The sequence below is a fragment of the Myotis davidii genome, unplaced genomic scaffold, assembly GCF_000327345.1.
Source record: "Myotis davidii unplaced genomic scaffold, ASM32734v1 scaffold685, whole genome shotgun sequence".
NCBI classification, from domain to species: domain Eukaryota; kingdom Metazoa; phylum Chordata; class Mammalia; order Chiroptera; family Vespertilionidae; genus Myotis; species Myotis davidii.
Genome location: NW_006295823.1, coordinates 290,480 through 299,594, shown reverse-complemented (window position 1 = coordinate 299,594; position 9,115 = coordinate 290,480). Strand labels below are relative to the sequence as shown.

General features: G+C 50.1%; 1 long non-coding RNA gene across 1 annotated transcript in view; it reads left to right on the top strand.

Annotated features, from left to right (window-relative positions):
* Positions 1 to 8,888, top strand: part of LOC107184228 — an 11,029-nt gene extending 2,141 nt beyond the window's left edge. The window contains exon 3 of the long non-coding RNA XR_001515052.1: positions 8,853 to 8,888. This is a non-coding gene — a long non-coding RNA (uncharacterized LOC107184228). The remainder of the gene's footprint in view (positions 1 to 8,852) is intronic.
* Positions 8,889 to 9,115: the final 227 nt, after the last annotated feature.

Here is a 9,115-nt window from a genome sequence, read left to right as displayed (position 1 = left end):
TTTGTTCGTTTTCCACACTTTTGTCGTGTGTGTGTGTGTGTGTGTGTGTGTGTGTGTGAGAGAGAGAGAGAGAGAGAGAGAGAGAGAGAGAATGAGGGTTATCTTCCTGATCCTTTCCTTTTCAGCATGTCCTGTGTGATGTTTTCACGGGTGTGGCTGGTGTGATTTCCCTGGCGGTGCGCTTGGACCCTCGTCACCTGATGCTTAGGTGTGGGTCTGGGGAGATGAGGCCTCTATTCTTGGTGCAAAGGCGGCCGACACTTTCAGTGTCAGAAACTGGCCAGCAATTATATGCCTTTTTTTTAAAAAAAAGCAATTATATGCCTTTATTTTAAAAAAAGCAATTCTGTGCTCTTAAGCAATTTGGAGCTGCACACCTTAAAATAGAGGTGCCCACCCCGGCTGTGGCGACAGGGGCGTGGCCGATGTCGGGCAGGAAGTTGAAGTCGCACATGGTCCGGGCTCGGCCGGCCCTGGCTGCTGCACGCTGGCCGGCTGGGACCATGGCGGTGCTCTTTCTGCCACGGTTTGTACATTTTAATTTCTGTGCGTCTACAGACAGACATCAGAAATGCAAAACTAGGAATAGTTTTTTTAAACATAGTTTGAAACCTCAATGTTGAGAGGGAGGGCAGCCTGTTATAACCTATTGATGATGCTGGGCAGCCTCTTATAGTCATGAGTGCGTGCAGGCTAAAGTCATCGCGATGAAAGGACCAGGTCCGTGCCTGGGGCAGGCGGGCCGTGACCTTTCCCTGGAGACTTGCGAGTGGCTGACTCCGTCCTCACTCCCTCTGCCCTCGCCCATCGTTTAGGAACTGGTCTGTCCAGTTGCTTTTTCCCACTTTGGTCTTCTCTTCTTGCCCTTTGGCTGTTGCTGTGGAAACCACTGCTTTTTAGAAACATCGTCATTTGTATTTTTTTAAATATATTTTTATTGATGTCAGAGAGGAAGGGAGAGGGAGAGAGAGATAGAAACATCAATGATGAGAGAGAATCACGGATCGGCTGCCTCCTGCCTCCTGGGGATGGAGCCCACAACCCGGGCATGTGCCCTTGACCGGAATCGAACCCGGGACCCTTCAGTCCGCAGGCCGACGCTCTATCCACTGAACCGAACCAGCTCAGGTGGTCAGACGTTTAATGAACTCACCCCTGAGGCCTGGGCAGGGCCAGACCAAATGTTTTCCCCGGGGCCGACGTTCCCCACCCCTGGACGTTTAAGGCACCGGCAGACCCTACTTATGTAGGAATTTACCTGAAAAACCACCCGTGTGAATCAGGATGCCTTAGGGCCCAGATCCCAAATCAGTTCGGATAATAAGGAAGCTTGCCGGTTGTTTCACAGAAGAGGAAGTATAAAAGTAGGTCACGGGAGATCCGGCCAGGAAGTTTCTTTCCCAGAATCCCCCAGCACCTCAGATCCCAGGGACCCACGCTGCCCTGGGGCCCAACCATCCCTAAAATAGTCATTGGTGGGTGTCGCGGCAGAGGGGGGAGTGGGAAGACGATTTACTAAGCACCTGGCAAGGAGTCAGAGTTGGAAAATCAATCAAAATGCTCCCTGCACATCTGGGAATAGCGGTTTGTATTCCTGATGGCCGCGGGATCCAGCAGAACAGAGGACGCCCGGGGGGTCAAGTGGGTGTTGGCGAAGGTTGGGGACGTTACGGTAAGGTACTCGGCAGGCTTCCCTCGCCCACTTTTTCATGGGGACGTTTTAAATCCTTTCGTGCGTCCCCAGCAGTTCAGGTCGGAAACCGCTTTGGAGACACGTGATTGTTAACCAGGTTTTGGCTAGTGATCTGTCAGGGTCTTGCTCGTTGACGTAGAACTCGGTCACCTTCCTCGGATCCGCATTTGGAGGCGCGTGTGTCGTGTCAGAGATATTGCGTGGGACTTGGGGAAAGGGGTTGCACAGAGCGCCGCGGCCCTGGCCCGCGTGCCCGCCAGCGTCCTCTGCAGTGTTTTGGCGATGGCTTCTCCAAAGTGGGTGTTTCTTTCCTGGACGGATCGTGGAGGAGATAGGAGCCGCCCGTCTCCCGTCTGGCACGTGGAACAGCACAGAGAAGCGAGGAAACGTGCCCCGAGGCCCAGCCCCTGCGTCTGGGTTGCTTGGCAAGCAGATCCGATCTGTTGTTTTAATCACCTGGCCCGTGGCCTCTCCTCACCTCGCATGAGCTCACGGTCGGCTGCTCTGTGATCATGGGAGGCAACCTGCGAGAACACGCTGAATGGGGTACACGTATTTATTATTACTTATTTTTAATTTTTTTATTGATTGAGTTATTACATAAGTGTCCTTATCCCCATCTTATCCCCTATCCTCCCCCACTCATGCCCTCACCCCCCTGTTGTCTGTGTCCATTGGTTAGGCCTATATGCTTGCATATAAGACCTTTGGTTGATCTCTCCCCCTATATTATTATTATTTATTATTTTTTAATGTTTTTATTGATTTCAGAGAGGAAGGGAGAGGGAGAGAGGAAGAGAGAGAGAGAGAAAGTGAGAGAGAGACAGCAATGATGAGGAAGAATAATTATGGATCGGCTGCCTTCTGCCCACCCCACACTGGGGATGGAGCCCGTAATCTTGGCATGTGCCCTGACCGGGAATCGAACTGTGCCCTCCTGGTTCATAGGTTGATGCTCAACCACTGAGCCACACCAGCCGGTCCCTCTGTCTCTCTTCTGACATCAGAAGCCGAGGCCAGTGGGCCCTGACCAGCCCACGTCCCCACGCCCCGTGCACAAAGGCGTTTCCGAGCCCACTTCGCCTGGGGTGCGTCTCGCCTGTAGGGGTCCTGATAGCCCGGGACACGCCCGTACTTGGCACTCACTGTGTCCGGACAGGAATATGCGGGTGGAACATGCAGACGGAGACGGTGTCTGAGTGTCTGTTGGTCCTGCTTCAGGGAAGCTCCTGGGGGGGCCCGCCCCCCTTCCTCCTTTGCGTCTGGAAGGATGAGCTCAGTGCGGCCTGGCCCGCGTGGGGAGTGAGTCCCGGGTGGATCCAGGTGATCTGACGAGGCTCCGTGCCCAGCCACGGGGCACGTGAGCACCGATCTGTCACGTTGGAGAGCTGCTGGGGCGCGTGAGTCGCTGTGACTGGAGCAGGGACGTTCGTTCGACGTGTGGGACCGTGTGGGACCGTGTGGGTCTCGGGCTGGGCTGGGTCGGGACGCCCTCCGCTCAGCCCTTCTCATTCAGGACCCGCATCTTTCCTCTGAACCACAGACTCACCGGGACCCACACTGTATATGTATTTCATTGTTGTTAATCCTCACCCGAGGATATTTTTTCCGTTGATTTTTAGAGAGAGTGGAAGGGAGAGTGAGAGACAGAGAGAGACATCGATGTGAGAGAGACACACTGATCGGTTGCCTCCTGCACGTACCCGAACCAGGGCCGGGGATCCTGCAACCGAAGTACGTGTCCTTGACCGAAATCGAACCCAAGACCCTTCAGTCCACGGGCCGACGACGCTCCATCCACTGAGCCACACCGGCTAGGGGTAGATGTATGTTTTTTTGGAGGCCGCCTTGAAACCCGTGGGCACCCACCCACACAGCCCCAAACCCAGGGGAACCCTGACATTTAGAAAGTAGGGCTTTGGTGAATCACACGCTGCAATGAAGTGGTTTAAGACACTTTGCATATCGCCCCACGTGGAGAAAAAAAAACACCACCTGTGAGTGAAATGTGGTTGTCAGGGTTTGCCTTTGGCGGTGCACTCATTCGAGACCTCTCTCTGGCTCCCTGTCCATCCGCACACACCGGATGGATTAGGGTCACCTGGACCCGGAAGGGTTCCCTTTATCCGCGGCTCGCCGACGTGAACCAAACTCTCCTTTTCTCCCACCTGCCAGCCGGCGGCCACAGTGTGCGTGGCTCTGTAGAGCCGTGTCTGTGAGAGGCGCTGCCTTTGTTTCATGTAGAAAATCTTTGAGTCCAGCTGGACTTTTAGATGTGGCTTCGGTCGGCACATCCTCCCTCATAGAGCCGCCTCGGCTGCAGGTGTCAAAGCCTAACCCCATTTCAGCCCGGCCGGTGTGGCTCAGTGGTTGAGCATCGACCTAGGAACCAGGAGGCCACGGTTCGACTCCCGGTCAAGGGCACAGGCCTGGGTTGCAGGCTCGATCCCCAGTGGGGGGCGTGCAGGAGGCAGCCGGTTCATGATTCTCTCTCATCATCGGTGTTTCTATCTCTCTCTCCCTCTCCCTTCCTCTGAAATCAATAAAAACAATTTTTTAAAAAAAACCAGTGGGCTCAGGGTTGGAGCGTCGACCTAGGAACCAGGAGGTCACCTTCGATTCCCAGTCATGGCACATGCCCGGGCTTCGGGCTCCATCCCCAGTGGGAGGCGTGCAGGAGGCGGCCGGTCCATGATTCTCTCTCATCATGGATGCTTCTCTCTCTCCCTCTCCCCTCCTCTCTGACATCAATAAAAATATATTAAAAAAATAAACGAAGTGAAGAAAAGGCCGTGCTGTATCTCCAACACCCGTATTTCGGGTTTTAATAAAAACATGTCCAAAAGCTTTCTTGCCAAGAGCACTGAAAGGCTGTAGATTTTTATCATCACAAGCAAGGGGTGATATCTTTAAAAAAAAAATTTTTTTTTAAAAGAAGGACATTGACGATGAACCACAGGCTCTGTCCCTGAGTTGGCAGAACCGGTGAGGATCAGATAGGGTCCTTTCCTCTTTCACTTCCTCCTCCCTTATCGGCCGGATCTGGAAATACAGCGCCCAGCTATCGGTCTGGTGCATCTGAGCGTGCTCTGCAGCCGGGGAAGCGTCCAGAAATTAGTCATTTCAGAAACCGTTTCGTCTTGGTCTGGTGGCAGACGTGCAAGGGTGGACGGGTGCCTTCAGCGTTCAGACGGAGCGTGCATTCCCCTGAAGCAGCCCTTTCGCATTGAACTCTGGTAAAAGTTAACCCCTCCGAGGATCGGAGGTGACGGACGAATGTGTGCAGACAACATTGGTTGGGACAGAACAGATAGATGGTGTGAGGGCAGGGGTGCCTTCAGCCACGGGGACGCGGAAGTCCCCGGGGTCTGCGAGTGTAAATGCCTGTTGGTCGTTGAGTTTCTTTTGGATGTGGTGTTTAGAAGAGGGAGTTGTTGTACTTGGGGAATTTTTTTCAAGGTCTTGGGCACGGTTGTTCTTTTATATCCGTGGAAGCGATCGTTTCTGTTTAATCATGACAGTCCGTGGATGAGGTTAATTTCCTCCTTTAGAAAAATGGTGTGTTCTCTCTTTGTATTTTGTTCTAGTTGCTCCAGGGGACTAGCCGTGTCTCAGAGTGGTCGCTTTGCTGTGAAATGTCTGGTTTTGGGGAGGAGTATCTCTGCAGGATAACTGTTGACAATCAGGGCAACACAGTTTCATGCAGATTATGTGTTGGCTATGTTCACTGTGTCCAGGGTTAGACATGTTCCGGAAGAAACAGGAAGCTAAGACGTGTGTACAGAAACACTAGTTTGTGCCTTAGCCAGTTTGGCTCAGTGGCTAGAGCATAGGCCTGCGGACTGAAGGGTCCCAGCTTCTATTCCGGTCAAGGGCACATGCCTGGGTTGCGGGCTCCATCCCCGGGGGTTCGGGGGGAGGTGTGCAGGAGGCAGCCAGTCAATGACTCTCTCTCATCATGGATGTTTCCATCTTTCTATCCTGTCCTTCCTCTCTGAAATCAATAAAAATATATTTAAAAAAAAAGACATTATAAAACAACAATAAACCTCCCCCCCAAAACAAGAATACTGGTTTCCAAGTGTTTCATACGAACTACAGGGCTGGGTACAAATCGGTTTACAGTCACGAGGACGAGAAACACCGTTTATTCATGTGTGATTATGTAGTGATTCTGGTGTTACCTGCCGTACGAACAACTGTACACCGACTCTTGCCAACCCCTGTCTTGTGTTTATTAGTGACAACGCTTAACAAACTGACGTATTAAAAGGGAATGCTCAATGAAAATCACAATTTTCATTTGTAAATGTTTTTTTCCGTTGGAAGCTTACGTGCAGTGGGAACTGTGCATATAAACGCAGTCCTTCGTATTTCATCGTATACTTGCAGAGAGAATACACACAGTAAACAGTTTCCCATGCTAATCCAAGAGCTAATTTTTTAAAAATGTATTTTTGTTGATTTCAGAGAGGAAGGGAGAGGGAGAGAGAGAGAGAAACATCAATGATGAGAGAGAATCGTGGATCGGCTGCCTCCTGCCCGTCCCCTACTGGGGATCGAGCCTGCAACCCGGGCACGTGCCCTTGACCGGGAATCGAACCAGGGACCCTTCAGTCCACAATCCGAACTCTATCCACTGAGCCATACCAGCCAGGGCTCCGAGAGCTCATTTCCAGCATAGCCTCTTGTCTGTTCTCCTTCTAAAAGGGATCATAAGAAAAGCTATTGCTTTAGGACAGTGATGGCGAACCTATGACATGCGTGTCAGAGGTGACAGGCAAACTCATGTTTTTGGTTGATTTTTCTTTGTTAAATGGCATTTAAATATATAAAATAAATATCAAAAATATAAGTCTTTGTTTTACTATGGTTGCAAATATCAAAAAATTTCTATATGTGACATGGCACCAGAGTTAAGTTAGGGTTTTTCAAAATGCTGACACGCCGAGCTCAAAAGGTTCGCCATCACTGCTTTAGGATATGATGAACAACTCCCCATTCACTCCCCCTCTCCACCCCCCGCCCCCCGTGTATTTGTAAAGAACTTTTGTGTTGGCTTTTAATGATTGGTATCTGAAAAACGTCAAAACATTGATTCTCAGTTGTAAGTTTCTTGTCATAGATTAATCAAGATTGAACATCTGTGGTTCAGCGCGGCTTTCTTTTCTTGTTGTTGTTAATTTAAAATTAAAAAAAAAACACACACAACACAAAAAAACGAACTCTCATGAATGGCCCCCGGGACAGATGGCCCCTCGCTGTTGATGCTTCGATTACCGCGGTCACCCACAGCTTCAGGGGAGCGCGAAGAAAAGAAATTGCTTTCTCTGTCAAGGTGTTTTCAATTCAATTCTCACCCATTAGCCCCGTTGGGTTAAGTTTGGACTCACGCGATCGGCTCGGAATTACTCGATCAGGTGATTGATGAAGGTTTTCATTTTGTGATAATAGGTCTTTGCTTTAAAGGGCCCGGAAGAAGCCAAGTGATACGTTAACCTGCTACGAATTAAGAGTTTCAAGTTCTTTGACGTCCCATGGTCATTACCTGAGCTGGGAATTCACTTAACCTCTGAGCAAAAGGAGCCTGCGTTGTTCTGGGGCGGGAAGCTAATGGGAGATCATTCTGGGAGGAAACATCTAGAAAGGCCGGGGTTCTGGGTTACATTGCTTTATGGTTTGAGAGTCTGAAGGACCAAAATCATGTGACAGTCGGAGTGGTTTGATTCTCTGAATGATTCTTCCCGGGGAAGACAGTCACAGAGGGGCCATTATACTAGATGCGTTGGCACCCCTTGCTTGTATACGTTTCAAGGGGTGAAACTAACGGACAAAGTTTCCCAAACTGCCTGCCTTTTTGTTCTGAATGTGTGCGTTTATGTAAAGTAGTCGGTAGACTCTCGCCTCTGCTATTTTGCAGCTGGATCTAAAGTAACACATCTTAAAATACTAATTTCACTTCCTGAAGGGTTTTGTATCTGTAAGTCAAACTCAAAGAAGAATTATTTTATTTACTTTTAATATATTTTTATTGATTTCGGAGAGGAAGAGAGAGGGGGAGAGAGAGAGAGAGAAACATCCATGATGAGAGAGAATCATGGATCGGCTGCCTCCTGCACGCCCCACACTGGGGATCGAGCCCACAACCTGGGCCTGTGCCCTTGACCAGGAATCCAACCGTGACCTCCGGGTTCCTAGGTCGACGCTCAACCCCTGAGCCACGCCGGCTGGGCAAATAAGAATGATTTTATTTATTTTTTAAAAATATATTTTATTGATTTTTTACAGAGAGGAAGGGAGAGGGATAGAGAGTTAGAAACATCAATGAGAGAGAAACATCGATCAGCTGCCTCCTGCACATCTGCTGGGGATGTGCCCGCAACCCAGGTACATGCCCTTGACCGGAATCGAACCCGGGTCCTTTCAGTCCGCAGGCCGACGCTCTATCCACTGAGCCAAACCGGGTTTGGCAAGAATGATTTTAGATCTAGAATGAGAGGGTAGTTGATTTGAATCTATGAGCAATTCATATCTTTTTCCAGGTTTCTTCACAAACGTCTAAGTATTGTTCAGAGCAAGTCTATAAGGGTTTAGGCCATTATTTACAAAAACAAAAAGTTACGTAGCTGGTTATTCATGAATGGAGGAGGAGAACGTGAGCTGCCTCACGCCGTCATTCCGAATCCTCCATTTACTTATATGAGGCCTTATTTCTCAGCCCCACGGTCTTCAGATGTAGGCGGTGGGTTGTCCACTCAGCATCCGGTGCTCAGATGGTGTAGCACTGAGCAGTCATGGGTCGGAAGAATAAAATAACCTCACTCAAACCTTTGTATGAGCTTCAGACCAGCACATGGGACCGGGAACCACATTTCTGTGTAAATTCTCTTCCCGTCACGCGTGACTGACAGCAACCTCCAACCCAGACGGGACTTGCCAAGTGCTTTCCTGCTCCTCGACGGTCGGACGGTCGGGGGGTCGGGGTGGGGGGGATACCACAGCGTGGCCATTCAGGGCTGGGCTGGGCATTTTTAAAAAGGCGCTTTGACCGTGTTCGGAGGATTTTAATAACCGTGGCTGTAAAAGTGTTTTGTTTGTGTGTGTGTGTGTGTGTGTGTGTGTGTGTCTCTGTTTAATGCCATGTATCAATTCTTTACAGATCCCGTGGTTTTGTGGAAATTCCCAGAGAAGGACTGTGATTCTGACGGTGGTCACTGCGGCCGCTAGGACCCATGCGTTGCTCTCAGTATTTCTCTGATTAACTCAGAACAAAGGCCATGAGGGCATGATGGACGGGGAACGTCTTGGAAAGTTACCCGGAGGTGGGCGAGGAAGAAGCCCCGAGAGTGAGGCAAATAGGACCGGAATATTCCGTGTTACCACAGTTTTACACTCTCTAAAAATCTAGCTATGGGAACGATA